The following is a 14,002-nucleotide window of genomic DNA, read 5'->3' on the forward strand; positions in this document are numbered from 1 at the left end:
TAATTTGTTCCATGAGTTTTGTCGTCTTGCGATTTTTTTCATCTTGCAAAGCACGGTGTCGGGAAAGTTTTGGAAAAGCTTCAAAAATCACCAAAGTCTTTAAAAACCTCAAAAAAGGCTACCACACTGCGTTCTATGAGTTGCTCCTCGAAGTCAAGTCGCAACTGTATTAACGGTGTTAAGAAAAAGGAAACAAACTTGCAAGACGTTTCCGTCTTGCGAAGCAAGCCCATAGGGAAAATCGTCTTGCGAAGCAGCTCAAAAAACAAAAAACCCTTTCGTCTAGCAAGTTTTTTGTCTTGCGAGGCATTCGTCTTGCGAGGTACCACTGTATTGTAATACTCCAATAATTTGGCAAGCCACTCTGTTTTTGTCGGTATAATACCACTTTTCCAATTTTTTGCAATCAGTAGCCTTGCGGCTACTGTTGCGTATAAATATAATGTCTTGTCTTCTTTCTTTAGACTTCCTGGTACTATTCCCAATAGAAAACGTTCTGGTGTTTTCCTAAATGAATATCTGATTTTTTTTTTCATTTCGTTATATATTGTTTCCCAAAATTGGGGCAAGTACTCGTTTGGTGAGAGAACCCCAGCAGAGATTTTAGATTACAGAATATGCATAAAAGTAAAGCATGGAAATATGGGCTGTTAGATTTTTAAAACATGCCCTTCTGAGTTCCTTCCAAAGTTCTCCCCTTCCCCTAAGACAGAAAAAGACCTTATATTGGGTAAGTTGTTTTAATAATAATAATAATAATAATAATAATAATAATTTATTATTTATTATTTATACCCCGCCCATCTGGCTGGGCTTCCCTAGCCACTCTGGAGGGCTTCCAACAGAATATTAAAATACAATAGTCTATTAAACATTAAAAGCTTCCCTAAATAGGGCTGCCTTCAGATGTCTTCTAAAAGTTTGGTAGTTGTTTTTCTCTTTGACATCTGTTAAAATGGTTTACTTGCAAACCCTCCAAAGGTCAGATTCAGGTGCTTTTCCATACAGCATTCAGAAAAACCTGGACACGTAGTAGAACTTGGCATAGTTACAGTCTTGAAAGTTCCTAAATTATTGGTGTTGGAACACAAGAATGGCTTGTAAGAGCCATGTGGTCTGAAATTGGAGCAATCAGTTCAGACTTCTTTACAAGCATGATTACCTCCCTCCCAAGTGAGAGGGAGTGACCTAGCTAAGCCTTAACCCCCTCATGCATTAATTAGACTTCAGCATGTTGGTTATATGAGGTCGGTTATCCCAGACATAATTTAATTGCTTCTGACAATGGTGTGCTGAAACTGTATTTTACTTTCTGGGAACTGGTTCTTGTAGGAATGCCTTTTCAGATTTCAGCATGGGGATGCTGAACATCATAAACCCCTCAAAGCAGTTTTTTAAAGCTATATTGTTATTGTAGTTACCTTTCTTTAAAAAAAAAAAAAGCTCAGACTAAATCACTCTTCTGTTTTAAGCATACATACCCAGACTAGAAGGTCCTGTGTGAGTTGAGGCGGTTGGAGGATGGATGGTGGCTAACAGATTGAGGTTGAATCCTGACAAGACAGAAGTACTGTTTTGGGGGGACAGGAGGCGGGCGGGTGTGGAGGATTCCCTGGTCCTGAATGGGGTAACTGTGCCCCTGAAGGACCAGGTGCGCAGCCTGGGAGTCATTCTGGACTCACAGCTGTTCATGGAGGCGCAGGTCAATTCTGTGTCCAGGACAGCTGTATATCAGCTCCATCTGGTCCGCAGGCTGAAACCCTACCTGCCCTCAGACTGCCTCGCCAGAGTGGTGCATGCTCTAGTTATTTCTCGATTGGACTACTGCAATGCGCTCTATGTGGGGCTACCTTTGAAGGTGACCCGGAAACTACAACTAATCCAGAATGCGGCAGCTAGACTGGCGACTGGGAGCGGCCGCCAAGACCATATAACACCGGTCTTGAAAGACCTACACTGGCTCCCAGTACATTTCCGAGCACAATTCAATGTGTTGGTGTTGACCTTTAAAGCCCTAAACGGCCTTGGTCCAGTATACCTGAAGGAGCGTCTCCACCTCCATCGTTCTACCCGGACACTGAGGTCCAGCGCCAAGGGCCTTCTGGCGGTTCCCTCCCTACGAGCAGCCAAGTTACAGGGAACCAGGCACTGGGCCTTCTCGGTAGTGGCACCCGCCCTGTGGAACACCCTCCCACCAGATGTCAAAGAGAAAAATAACTACCAAACTTTTAGAAGACATCTGAAGGTAGCCCTGTTTAGGGAACTTTTTAATGTTTAATAGGTTATTGTATTTTAGTGTTTTATTGGAAGCCGCCCAGAGTAGCTGGGGAAACCCAGCCAGATGGGCGAGGTATAAATAATAAATAATAAATAATAAATAATTTATTTATTTATTATTATTATTATTATTATTATTATTATTATTATTATTATTATTTGGTCTGCTTGGCAGTGAAACATCAGTTTATCTTATCACTGTACCACTTTAGTAAGTACTGATGCCTGACAGTAATATTGGAAACTCTCAGTCTGACAGCTTTTATCCTTTTCTGGGTCATTCTGAATGTCATTTTCAGTATCCTGGATTCCAAAATAAATTGCTTAATCATAATCTGCAACTGTCTTTACTGGAATTTTGGACGGCATCACAAGACACAAACGCACAAATTTCTCAGAAGAGCATTTTACTAAACGCCCAAGCATTTTACTATATGCCTTTTTGCCGTTTTTACTTGAAAGTCTCCAAGAACAGCCCTTTGAACTCGACTGTGAATCACGCCCCACCCACTGTGAAATTTGAAATGGTGTCCCTGAAGAACCATGAACTATGTGATCTTGTGATTGCTCCCTGCAGCAGTCATAGTAATGAGCTGAGGACTGATCTTTTGATTACTATGGATCAGATCCAGAGTCTTTTGTTTATTTCACTAGCAGCAGCAGCAGCAAGAGTGACCAGCTGGTGTGTTTTCTCAATGTGTTACTTTAAAGGTGAAATCCACCAAGGGTAGTCGTCAGTTTTAGAACATGAATGGCATTCCAAGCTTTGTGAATCAAAACAGATAATATACATGGATGATGGAAAACTTTCACAGAGGTTTAAGGATAGGATGATCAGTGTGGCAGAACTATAGCAAAAGAACAGTGGACTGAAGAACAGTCCTAGAATCATAGTGAGGCATCAGATCAAGATCTGTATTTTAAAATGAGCTTAAAAATATATTTGCAAATGTTTGTATCTCTCATGCCAGGCAGAAGACCAGCTGGGTTTGGCATATGTTTATCTTCCTGGATAAGGGCCCCCTGATTTATTGCAGGAGACGAGTGCCTCAGGGTTGTAAAAGGGAATTACAGGCTAGGAGCAAAAGGTCACACTGACCATACAAATTACAGAATACAATCAAGCTGCAAAAGCACTCATTGTTTAACAAATAATAATACCATGTGTCTTCCATTAGAGACTTGAGCCAAAGGTTAAAGGGTAAATTGAAGAAGTTGCTTTTAGAAAAAGCAGTTGGCCAGGAAAAGGGGGGTTGCTTTGGAAAGTGTACTTACTAAGTTTTCTTCTAAAAAGCTATATATGTTAATGTATGAAATATATTGGCTTAAATGTAATTATGCAAAGGATTTAGAAAGTAAGAAATGTTAGATTCTTATGTTAGATTCTTATTTCATAGAATCATAGAATCATATAGTTGGAAGAGACCACAGGGGCCATCGAGCCCAGCCCCCTGCCAAGCAGGAAACACCATCAGAGCACTCCTGACATATGGTTGTCAGACCTCTGCTTAAAGACCTCCAAAGAAGGAGATCTTTCATTGATGATGCGTGAGAATGTGAACCCAAGATCTCTGACCTCTGTTTAAAATAAAAATTTAAAACCATTAGCCATCTGTTTTGGAAGGCAATAGGGCAAGGAGGGCAAGAGGTGAGCTGGTAATTAAGGTGCCTTGTTGAGGCAAATGTAAGATATATGACTATTTATTTGCCATTTATAGATAGAAGGAAATATAGCTCTTTGTCTCCCATAAAAGGTAATAGGAAATGGGTGTATCTTTTATGATTGGTTCTAGCAAACAGCCAATAGGAATTTCAACCAGGCTGATTGGACAGAGGCAGCCAAAGGAGGAGCAAGGGGGCTGGGCTGAGGAAATATAAGTGCTGGCCATCAGGGCTGGAAGGGCAGAGCTTTGGTAACCATATACCACTGTGTCTCTCATTTATTTGTCTGACAAATAAATTATTATTTTAATTTCTCTATTGCTGCGTTGAATATTTCATTCCAGCTAAGCGTTAACCACAAGCAGGGTGCTACAACAGAACAGTAGTTTTGGAAGAGACCACAAAGGACATTAGTCGAATCTGCTGCAATGCAGGAACCCACAACCCATGGTCTACCGACTGAACTATTGTGTGTGAAGCTGTTAGAATTATGGGGGGAGCAGATTGATGCAAATAGTTTCCTGCCCAGTTCCTACTTCTAGCCCTAGTAAAGGTAAAGGTAAAGGTACCCCTGCCCGTACGGGCCAGTCTTGACAGACTCTAGGGTTGTTCGCTCATCTCACTCTATAGGCCGGGAGCCAGCGCTGTCCGCAGACACTTCCGGGTCACGTGGCCAGTGTGACAAGCTGCATCTGGCGAGCCAGCGCAGCACACGGAACGCCGTTTACCTTCCCGCTGGTAAGCGGTCCCTATTTATCTACTTGCACCCAGGGGTGCTTTCGAACTGCTAGGTTGGCAGGCGCTGGGACCGAGCAGCGGGAGCGCACCCCGCCGCGGGGATTTGAACCGCCGACCTTTCGATCGGCAAGTCCTATACACTGAGGCTTTTACCCACAGCGCCACCCGCGTCCCTACTTCTAGCCCTAGGGGTAGCCAAATCTATCGATTTCAGTTTCTCTCGGTTTCTCATTTTTGCAGTCTTAAATTCTGGCTTCCATGTTTCCAGATCAGTTTGCCGTTTCTTTAAAGAAGTCCTCGTGAAAATAAATTGGCATTTTAGGGGGAATTTCTCCTAAGATGCACAATTTTGTCTGCAATACACAGCTTTCAGTCTGCCAAAAAGCACAAAAGTGTGTTAAAAAGGGTGGCATGCTTATTATCATTGTGACTTCTTATTATAATATTTGTTCATTGCTTTTTATAAAACGTCTCCAAATGTCTCAAAGCGACGTACAAAATATTGCTACCCCTCCAAAAAAAAACCTCCAAGAGAGGTTCAAGTTACCTGAATCAGTGTGGGGTGATAGGCAGAAAGGTTTCCCTTCTCTTTTTGTAACTACTTGTTGGAAAAGTAGATTACTTTCTTTCAGACGTTTACTTACTTCCTGCTTCCTCTTCAAATTTACTCAGCTCAAGCCAGTGCAAGAACGAGTTAGCCTGTGTTAATGTTAACTTCTTGGATGCATGTAAAACCTATACTTAGAATGGCTATGTTTGCTATGAGTAATAAACCTTAAGTTTTCTTTATCCTTTCAACCAGTAAAGTGTTTCAACCAGCCTGTTTCTTTCTGCACACTTTTTGCAATATATTTACCAAACTACCACCGCTTTGAACTGAGCCCAGAAACCAGTTGGTAACCAATGCAGTCAGCCCAGAATTGGTCTTATATCCTCGGGCTGTCTGGCCCCAGTGAACCGTCTGGCGACGTGACTTGCTGCAATGCTTTTATTATAATACTTATTTGGTAAAGGTAAAGGGACCCCTGACCATTAAGTCCAGTCGTGGCCGACTCTGGGGTTGCGCGCTCATCCCGCTTTATTGGCTGAGGGAGCCGGCATGCAGCTTCCAGGTCATGTGGCCAGCATGACTAAGCCGCTTCTGGCGAACCAGAGCAGCACACGGAAACGCCGTTTACCTTCCCGCCGGAGTGGTACCTATTTATCTACTTGCACTTTGACGTGCCTTCAAACTGCTAGGTTGGCAGGAGCAGGGACCGAGCAACAGAAGCTCACCCCTTTGGCGGGGATTCGAACCGCCGACCTTCTGATCAGCAAGTCCTAGGCTCTGTGGTTTAACCCACAGCGCCACCCGCGTCCCTATTTATTTGGTAGACATATTTAAACTGCAGGTATACAAGTACATGCAAAAAGATGAAGAAAAGGGACATGCATCAATCTTCATGATGCACATTAATTCTTGGAATTTTATTTTATTTTATTTTTTGGCACCATGGATAGATTTGCCCCTTGCACATACTATCATGTCATGTCAGAACTGCTCAAACCCATGCCAAATCAGAGAGAAGTATCAGTAACATGACTTATCTGACCAGTTGCATATCACAATCATCTCATCCATGATCATTCTTAGCATACAACATCAAACCAATTGAATAATACATTTCAATAACAAATGCATGGTTTATTAATAGTTTTGGGGTTGTTGTTTTTTTAATGGGGAGCTTCGCAACCTTGTTCCAGAGGTTCACAGCACGTCTCGGTCATGGGTTTCACCCCCAACCCCTATCAAGTCAGCTCGGCCGAAAGCCATTGCCATCTGGACACGGTAATCAAAACACCAGAAAGCATCTTTCTGGGAATGCCACGCGAATAGTGTTTGAGCACATTATTTTCCGTTTGTTGTTCCAACATGCCGGGTATCTTTTGACCGAAACTCAGTAAGGCATTTCATAAATAATGAATAAGACATTTTATTCAGAAAACCCGGTTCATCTGTTTTAGAGGTGCCATGTGTAGTCACAAGAGGTAAAGGTAGATCAAGTTGCAAAACAGTTGGCATCATGTGGTTCGCCCATATGGAAAGGCGAAAACGCCAGAGAACACAACATTAATATCGTGTGTATTTTCCAGGGTGTCACGTTGCTGTTTTGATGCACAGAAGATTCATTTATAGTATTACCCCACCTAACACGTTTTGAAGCACATTCATGATTTGTTTTTCTATTTGGTCATGCTGGAAAGTCAAAAAGGGACTCACTGTGCAAGGTGCCTTTGTAGGTGGGAATAATTTTAATGTTTAAACAAGAAACTAGAAACAGTACATGTGATGACTGACTACGCCAATTCATTTCTTTTTTTTTTAATGGAAGAACTTGAATTGTTGTTCAGCTTCGTAAGGGGGAATCTGCGGCAGTAATTCTATATGATGCATCACAGCTCTACTGATGTTTTCTTCCTGTTTTCTACATGGCCGATGCATTTATGCATTTAAACATACGGTCAACTCTAAAAAGTTCACAAGAGCCAAACATACATCTAAAACCATGGGAAAGCACGATGAATAACCTCCCACTAGCTGAATTGCAGCCACCAAATGTGCAGTCAGGCAAAACTTAAGGTGGGGGCAGTGCGCAGGAACATATACCAGAAACATATCTGCCAATCCCTATTTATTTCAATTGGGCACTATTATTATTGGTAGGAGGGCACTTGGTTTATCTAAAGTGTCACAGATACTTTGATCAATGTAGACAGCATCTCCAATAATAATAAGTAATAGTAGTAGTAGTAGTAGTAGTAGTAGTAGTAGTAGCAGCAGTAATTTATTATTTATACCCCACCCATCTGGCTGGAGCTTGGGCTCCATGATCACTGCAGATGGTGACAGCAGTCACGAAATTAAAAGACGCCTGCTTCTTGGGAGAAGGGCAATGACAGGCCTAGACAGCATCTTGAGAAGTAGAGACATCACCTTGCCAACAAAGGTTCGTATAGTTAAAGCTATGGTTTTCCCAGTAGTGATGTATGGAAGTGAGAGCTGGACCATAAAGAAGGCTGATCGCCAAAGAATTGATGCTTTTGAATTATGGTGCTGGAGGAGACTCTTGAGAGTCCCATGGACTGCAAGAAGATCAAACCTCTCCATTCTGAAGGAAATCAGCCCTGAGTGCTCACTGGAAGGACAGATCGTGAAGCTGAGGCTCCAATACTTTGGCCACCTCATGAGAAGAGAAGACTCCCTGGAAAAGACCCTGATGTTGGGCAAGATGGAGGGCACAAGGAGAAGGGGGCGACAGAGGACGAGATGGTTGGATAGTGTTTTCGAGGTTACCAGCATGAGTTTGACCAAACTGCGGGAGGCAGTGGAGGACAGAGGTGCCTGGCGTTCTCTGGTCCATGGGGTCACGAAGAATCGGACACGACTAAACAACTAAACAACAACAAACAACAACATCTGGCTGGGTTTCCCCTTATCTCACTCATTCCACAGTCCTCACCGTGAAGAATTTTAAAAATATTTAACTGAGCTCAAGAGATACTTGCATGCCCAAGACTACCTGGTGAATTTATGGCTCAGCTGAACTTTCAAAGCAGAAATTCAAAACCTGTCCTTTTTTGTGTTAAGTCTATCCTATCTGTGGTTCTGCCATATCAGAACAGATGTGTGTGTTTCTTATTATTATTACCAGCCTGGACCCTGAGGTCCAGCTCTAAGGGCCTTCTGGGTTTTCCCTTACTATGAGAAGTAAGGTTACAGGGAACCAAGCAGAGGGCCTTCTCAGTAGTGGTGCCCGCCCTGTAGAACGCCCTCCCAGCAGATGTCAAGGAAATAAAGAACTGTCTGACTTTTAGAAGACATCTGAAAGCAGCTCTGTTCAGGGATTTTTTTATGGTTGGTGTTTTAAAAGGTAAAGGGACCCCTGACCATTAGGTCAAGTCGTGACCGACTCTGGGGTTGTGGCGCTCATCTCGCTTTATTGGCCGGCGTACAGCTTCCGGGTCATGTGGCCAGCATGACTAAGCCACTTCTGGCGAACCAGAGCAGCACACAGAAACGCCGTTTACCTTCCCACCGGAGCGGTACCTATTTATCTACTTGCACTTTGACGTGCTTTTGAACTGCTAGGTTGGCAGGAGGTGGGACTGAGCAACGGGAGCTCACCCCGTCGCGGGGAATCGAACCACCAACCTTCTGATCAGCAAGTCCTAAGCTTTGTGGTTTAACCCACAGCACCACCTGCATCCTTGGTTGGTGTTTTACCATGTTTTAAATATTTTGTTGGGAGCAGCCCAGAGTGGCTGGGCCTGCGGCAATCTAGTCAAATGGGTGGTGTGTAATAATAATAATAATAATAATAATAATAATAATAATAATAGCAGCATCTTGATTCTAAAGGTGGTGTGTCACAAGGGGAAGGCACTTCTGCTCCCAAAAGGCAGGTACCAAATTTTTGCTGCTTTCTCTTACCTGCTGCACCCCGCCACAACACTATAGATCTACTGTGTTGTGTTTGATGCAAGCGCTTTGTGCACATGTAAGCACATATAACTTCATAAAATAGATTTGGTAGAACAGGGGGTTTTTTGCATTGAAGGCTGCCAGATGTAAACCCAGAAACTTTAGAAATTAGTCAGGTTTACTTATTCTCATTCTCTCTCTCTCTCTCTCTCTCTCTCGCTCTCTCTCTCTCTCTCAAACCCTCCTTGCTTGTCCGCTTGCCTTTGTGTGTTTGGAAGGAAGGCAAGTGGGCAAAACTGCTTATGTTGCAATTTCATCACACATATAACTAGCGGTTCAGATTTTCAGTAAGGATGGCTGCATTTACCGCTCAGAGATGATGACTCGGTTGGAAAAAGTGCAGACGCAGCAAGTGTCTGTGAAGTCTCCTTCGTAACAACCTGAAAGATGTAGACCTTGCTGGAGAGAAAGAGAACCTGTGCTAAATCAGCATACAAATATATTCTAACTACAGTGGTACCTCAGGTTAAGTACTTAATTCATTCCAGAGGTTCGTACTTAACCTGAAACTATTCTTAACCTGAAGCACCACTTTAGCTAATGGGGCCTCCTGCTGCTGCCGCATTGCCGGAGCACAATTTCTGTTCTCATCCTGAAGCAAAGTTCTTAACCTGAAGCACTATCTGGGTTAGCGGAGTCTGTAACCTGAAGCGTATGTAACCTGAAGCGTATGTAACCTGAAGCTTATGTAACCTGAGGTACCACTGTACCTGTGAAATTAATCTGAGTATTGAGAACAAAACTTTACAATAACAAAGTACTATCATATTACTCCTAAAAGGAGGTGTTTCTAAATGGAATTTAAGGATCACGTTAATCAGTGTAAGGTGACTGCTGCCTCAGATATGTTGCCAATCATTTCCAGGCTTTTGTACGTATATGGAATCCGGAGGGGACATCATATTATTTTTCACCTCAGTCAGCAAAATGTCTTGGACTGGCCTTTTTAAAGATTATTGGAAGTCAATGGAGATTATTATTGTGCTGTCTTATAGTCACCAGAGCTGTGCTGTTCCGCTAACTGTTGTCAAAGCCTATGTTATCAGCCCCTATGGTTTCACCATCATTATTTAGGTATCTGTTTAGGGAGCTGCTATGGATTGTTCAACAACACGTCAGAATCAAACTGTGGTTTATTATCCTGGCTTGTTCTCTAAACCAACCGGAGTTCCCCAAGTTCGGATGCCATAAGGACTGCTGGTTGGCTTAAAAATAAGAACAGATACTTCCAATCTCCGTCTCAAGGCTGAGCCAGGGGGAAAGAAGGGAGGGAAAAGCACACAAACCAGAAGCTGTTGCATAGAACATCAAACCAAACTTTTAATGATACGTCTGAACTGTGCCATTATGTTGTTTGGTGTGTAGCTGCCCCCTCCAATAAAATAGCTCATCAGAAAATTTAATCATGAATTTTAATGGTTGTGGTTCATGCTTTTGAAAAAAAAAGCATGCTCAGACTGGCTAGTTTTATTTTGAAAAAATAAAAAAACATTTTTATGTCTCTAAACTGGCAGCAGTTTCCTGCTGAAATTGCACCCTCCACTCCTATCTGTCCTCAAAGTGCTTTTTTATTCGAAACTGCAGGTATATTTTAGATCAAGGTCCTATGCATGACTGAGTGTGGGTCTCAGTCACAGAAATCTACTGTCTTGTCCTGAAATTTCCTGCTTTATTTATTTAATGCTGTTTCCCCCCCTTCTAATCACATATGAAGGATATTGCAACAGAGGTAACTTGTTTAGTGTTTGTTCTTGTGCGTTAGAATAATATTTTGCCTGCTTTAATCTGTTGTTTCCTAAGTTATAATAGGTTTGTGATACTGTACATACCCTTCAAGTGTCCCTGTTTTCCAGGGACAGTCCCGGATCTACAGAAGCCGTCCCAGTTTCTGATTTGATCCCAGAATGTCCCACTTTTCCTTAGGACATCCCTATTTTCGTCAGAGAAATATTGGAGGGCATGGAGTTTTGCGACCCCCGAGCCAATGAGATAAGTAACCTTTAGAAGACATCTGAAGGCAGCCCTGTTTAGGGAATTTTTTTAATGTTCAGTGTTCAATGAACATATACAGTTCAATGTATATGTTTTTATATACAGTGGTATCTCGGGTTAAGAACTTAATTCATTCTGGAGGTCCGTTCTTAACCTGAAACTGTTCTTAACCTGAAGCACCACTTTAGCTAATGGGGCCTCCTGCTGCTGCTGCTGCACCGCTACTGCACGATTTCTGTTCTCATCCTGAAGCAAAGTTCTTAACCCGAGGTAATATTTCTGGGTTAGCAGAGTCTGTAACCTGAAGCATATGTAACCCGAGGTACCACTGTATTTTTCTGCAGGTTGTAGCAATTGTCATGCTGTGTGGTATGTGCTTTTTATTGTATTTTACTGTACTGCAATTTGAATTCTATGGAAGGCAAACATGTAACAATTTGCCTTCCATAGAATTCAGATTGCAATATAATAAAATACATTGTAGGATACTGAATATCGAAAACCAATAACAGTATTTAACATGGACATATTGCGGAGCAAATGAATTAATCTCATGGACCAGTTCTGGAACTTCTAATCCAAGTTGTACAACGACAGACCCTGAAAATGCAATAATGTAATGTGGTCTGCGCCGTAAATGTTCACTGTGATGGTAAGGTGCTCCCCCAGGGTGTTTCAGAAATAGTCTAGTTAGGCTGTGAGGTGGGTTAAATACTCAGCCGCTACAGAAAACTGCCATTCACCCTGTTGTTTCCAGGACAAATGGTGGCTCTCTGCTGTTTTGTCTTTATTCAGTTTTTGGCCACAGGCAACGTATTTTAGACATGTGTCTAAGTGTTCAAAGCATGGTTATCCCTATCTCGCCAATGCGCTGATCCCTTCATTTTAGCTTTCTCAGCCGCTATGTTATCCAGTGCACAGCAGAACCATCATCTGAATATTAACAACTTGGCAACAGTTGATAAGTGTCCGTTTCTGCAGCCTATTCCCTTGTCAGAAGCACAGCTGCGCATTCTCAACAACAACCAACAGTCAGCAAGATAGCAAGTGCTGATAACATACGCCTGTTATTTGCAGAGCAGTTCTGGTGGTGGGAATATAAATGAACATTTGCACTAGCAGGTTTCTGTTTGGTTTGCTGCTGAATTTGTTGCCACCAATGTTCCCGCCGGTCAGGCCAAGAAATAAGGCATAAAGGCAGGCTTTCTATTTGCATATTTAATTAATTTATAGGGACGCGGGTGGCGCTGTGGGTTAAACCAGAGCCTAGGACTTGCTGATCAGAAGGTCGGCGGTTCAAATCCCCGTGACGGGGTGAGCTCCCGTTGCTCGGTCCCTGCTCCTGCCAACCTAGCAGTTCAAAAGCACGAAGTGCAAGTAGATAAATAGGCACCGCTCCGGCGGGAAGGTAAACGGCGTTTCCGTGCGCTGCTCTGGTTCGCCAGAAGCGGCTTAGTCATGCTGGCCACATGACCCAGAAGCTGTACACCGGCTCCCTTGGCCAGTAAAGCGAGATGAGCGCCACAACCCTAGAGTCGGCATTGACTGGACCTAATGGTCAGGGGTCCCTTTACCTTTAATTAATTTATATCCTACACTTCTTCCTGAAGGAGCCTATCCCCACTCCTTTTAAAGTTTCCATATTAGCCCTTCCCAAGTTTTATTGCACTAGGAGGCTTTCTGGGCTGCATGGATACACTCCCAATGTATTTCATCTTGTGTTGAAGAAAATGCTGTATTCAGAATTTAAGAGTTAAAAGCAGCTACCAAGGAACATGGCAGAGACTGGGTTTTTTGTCAGTCCCCGCCCCCCGACTCATTTTGTAATAATAACTTCTCTTGCAGGTTGTTGTTCGGTTATCACTAGGTTACTCTTCGTTAAAAGTCTGAGCAGAGGAAGCCTACATCAAGCCTAGGAAAATAGATAAATGCTGACATCTTGTGGGAGAGAATACCATGATTCAACCCTTTTCTATTCCGCAATGAAAGGGGAACCTTCAGAAACTGATTCATTAAGCAGCAGCAAGATATGGTCGAATTAAAGGAAGCGGTGCTGAGTTAATTCAGATGCTATCTGGATGTTTTGTTTTTTTAAAAAGAAAGAATAGGGGCAGAAGTTGCGTTCAAATCCTTCACGATTAAATTCTATCCCGGTATCTTCCTACATACATAAAAATGTAAGGCTATCATCACACAGCCCCACTGGAGGATTTGCAGGGCCACATCTCAGTCCTGGAATTGCATGAAGTCAGGTTGTGGGAGGGGAGCAAAAGAGGTTTTAAATTGGGCTATTTGAACAACAGGGATGAAGGGATACAGAGGAACTGTGAAGGCATATAGGGACTTGGAGTTGTGAGGGGATGGGACATTTTTGTGCGGTGTAAAGGGAGGAAGTGAGTTGACATGGGAGGGTTGGCAGAGTTGGCAAGCAATGCCAGCATGGGCAGTAGCCCCTAGTTATTTTATACAGATATACAGATGAGTGATGAGTGAGATCACACAACTCTATTTCTTATATTCATCAGACCCTGGAGCAGCAAATTTTGATCAGAACCAGTTTTTGGCAAGGATGGTTAATTTGGATGAGGGTATTCAAGCCACAGTTAAATCTAAGTGGTTTTACCAGAGTTTTTCTGGAAACAAAAGGAAAGTAGTTGTTTATGGCCTTCAAGATACACATACCATTCATATCTCACTGGAAGAAGTTTTATCAGTCAGGTTTATGATCTGAATACAAGCTGGACCTTTTCTGTGATCCACTTCCATGTCAAGTGCATCAAGGATTATGTTGAACAATCTGCAAAAAGAATT

This window comes from Podarcis raffonei, chromosome 3, assembly GCF_027172205.1.
Source record: "Podarcis raffonei isolate rPodRaf1 chromosome 3, rPodRaf1.pri, whole genome shotgun sequence".
Lineage (NCBI taxonomy): Eukaryota > Metazoa > Chordata > Lepidosauria > Squamata > Lacertidae > Podarcis > Podarcis raffonei.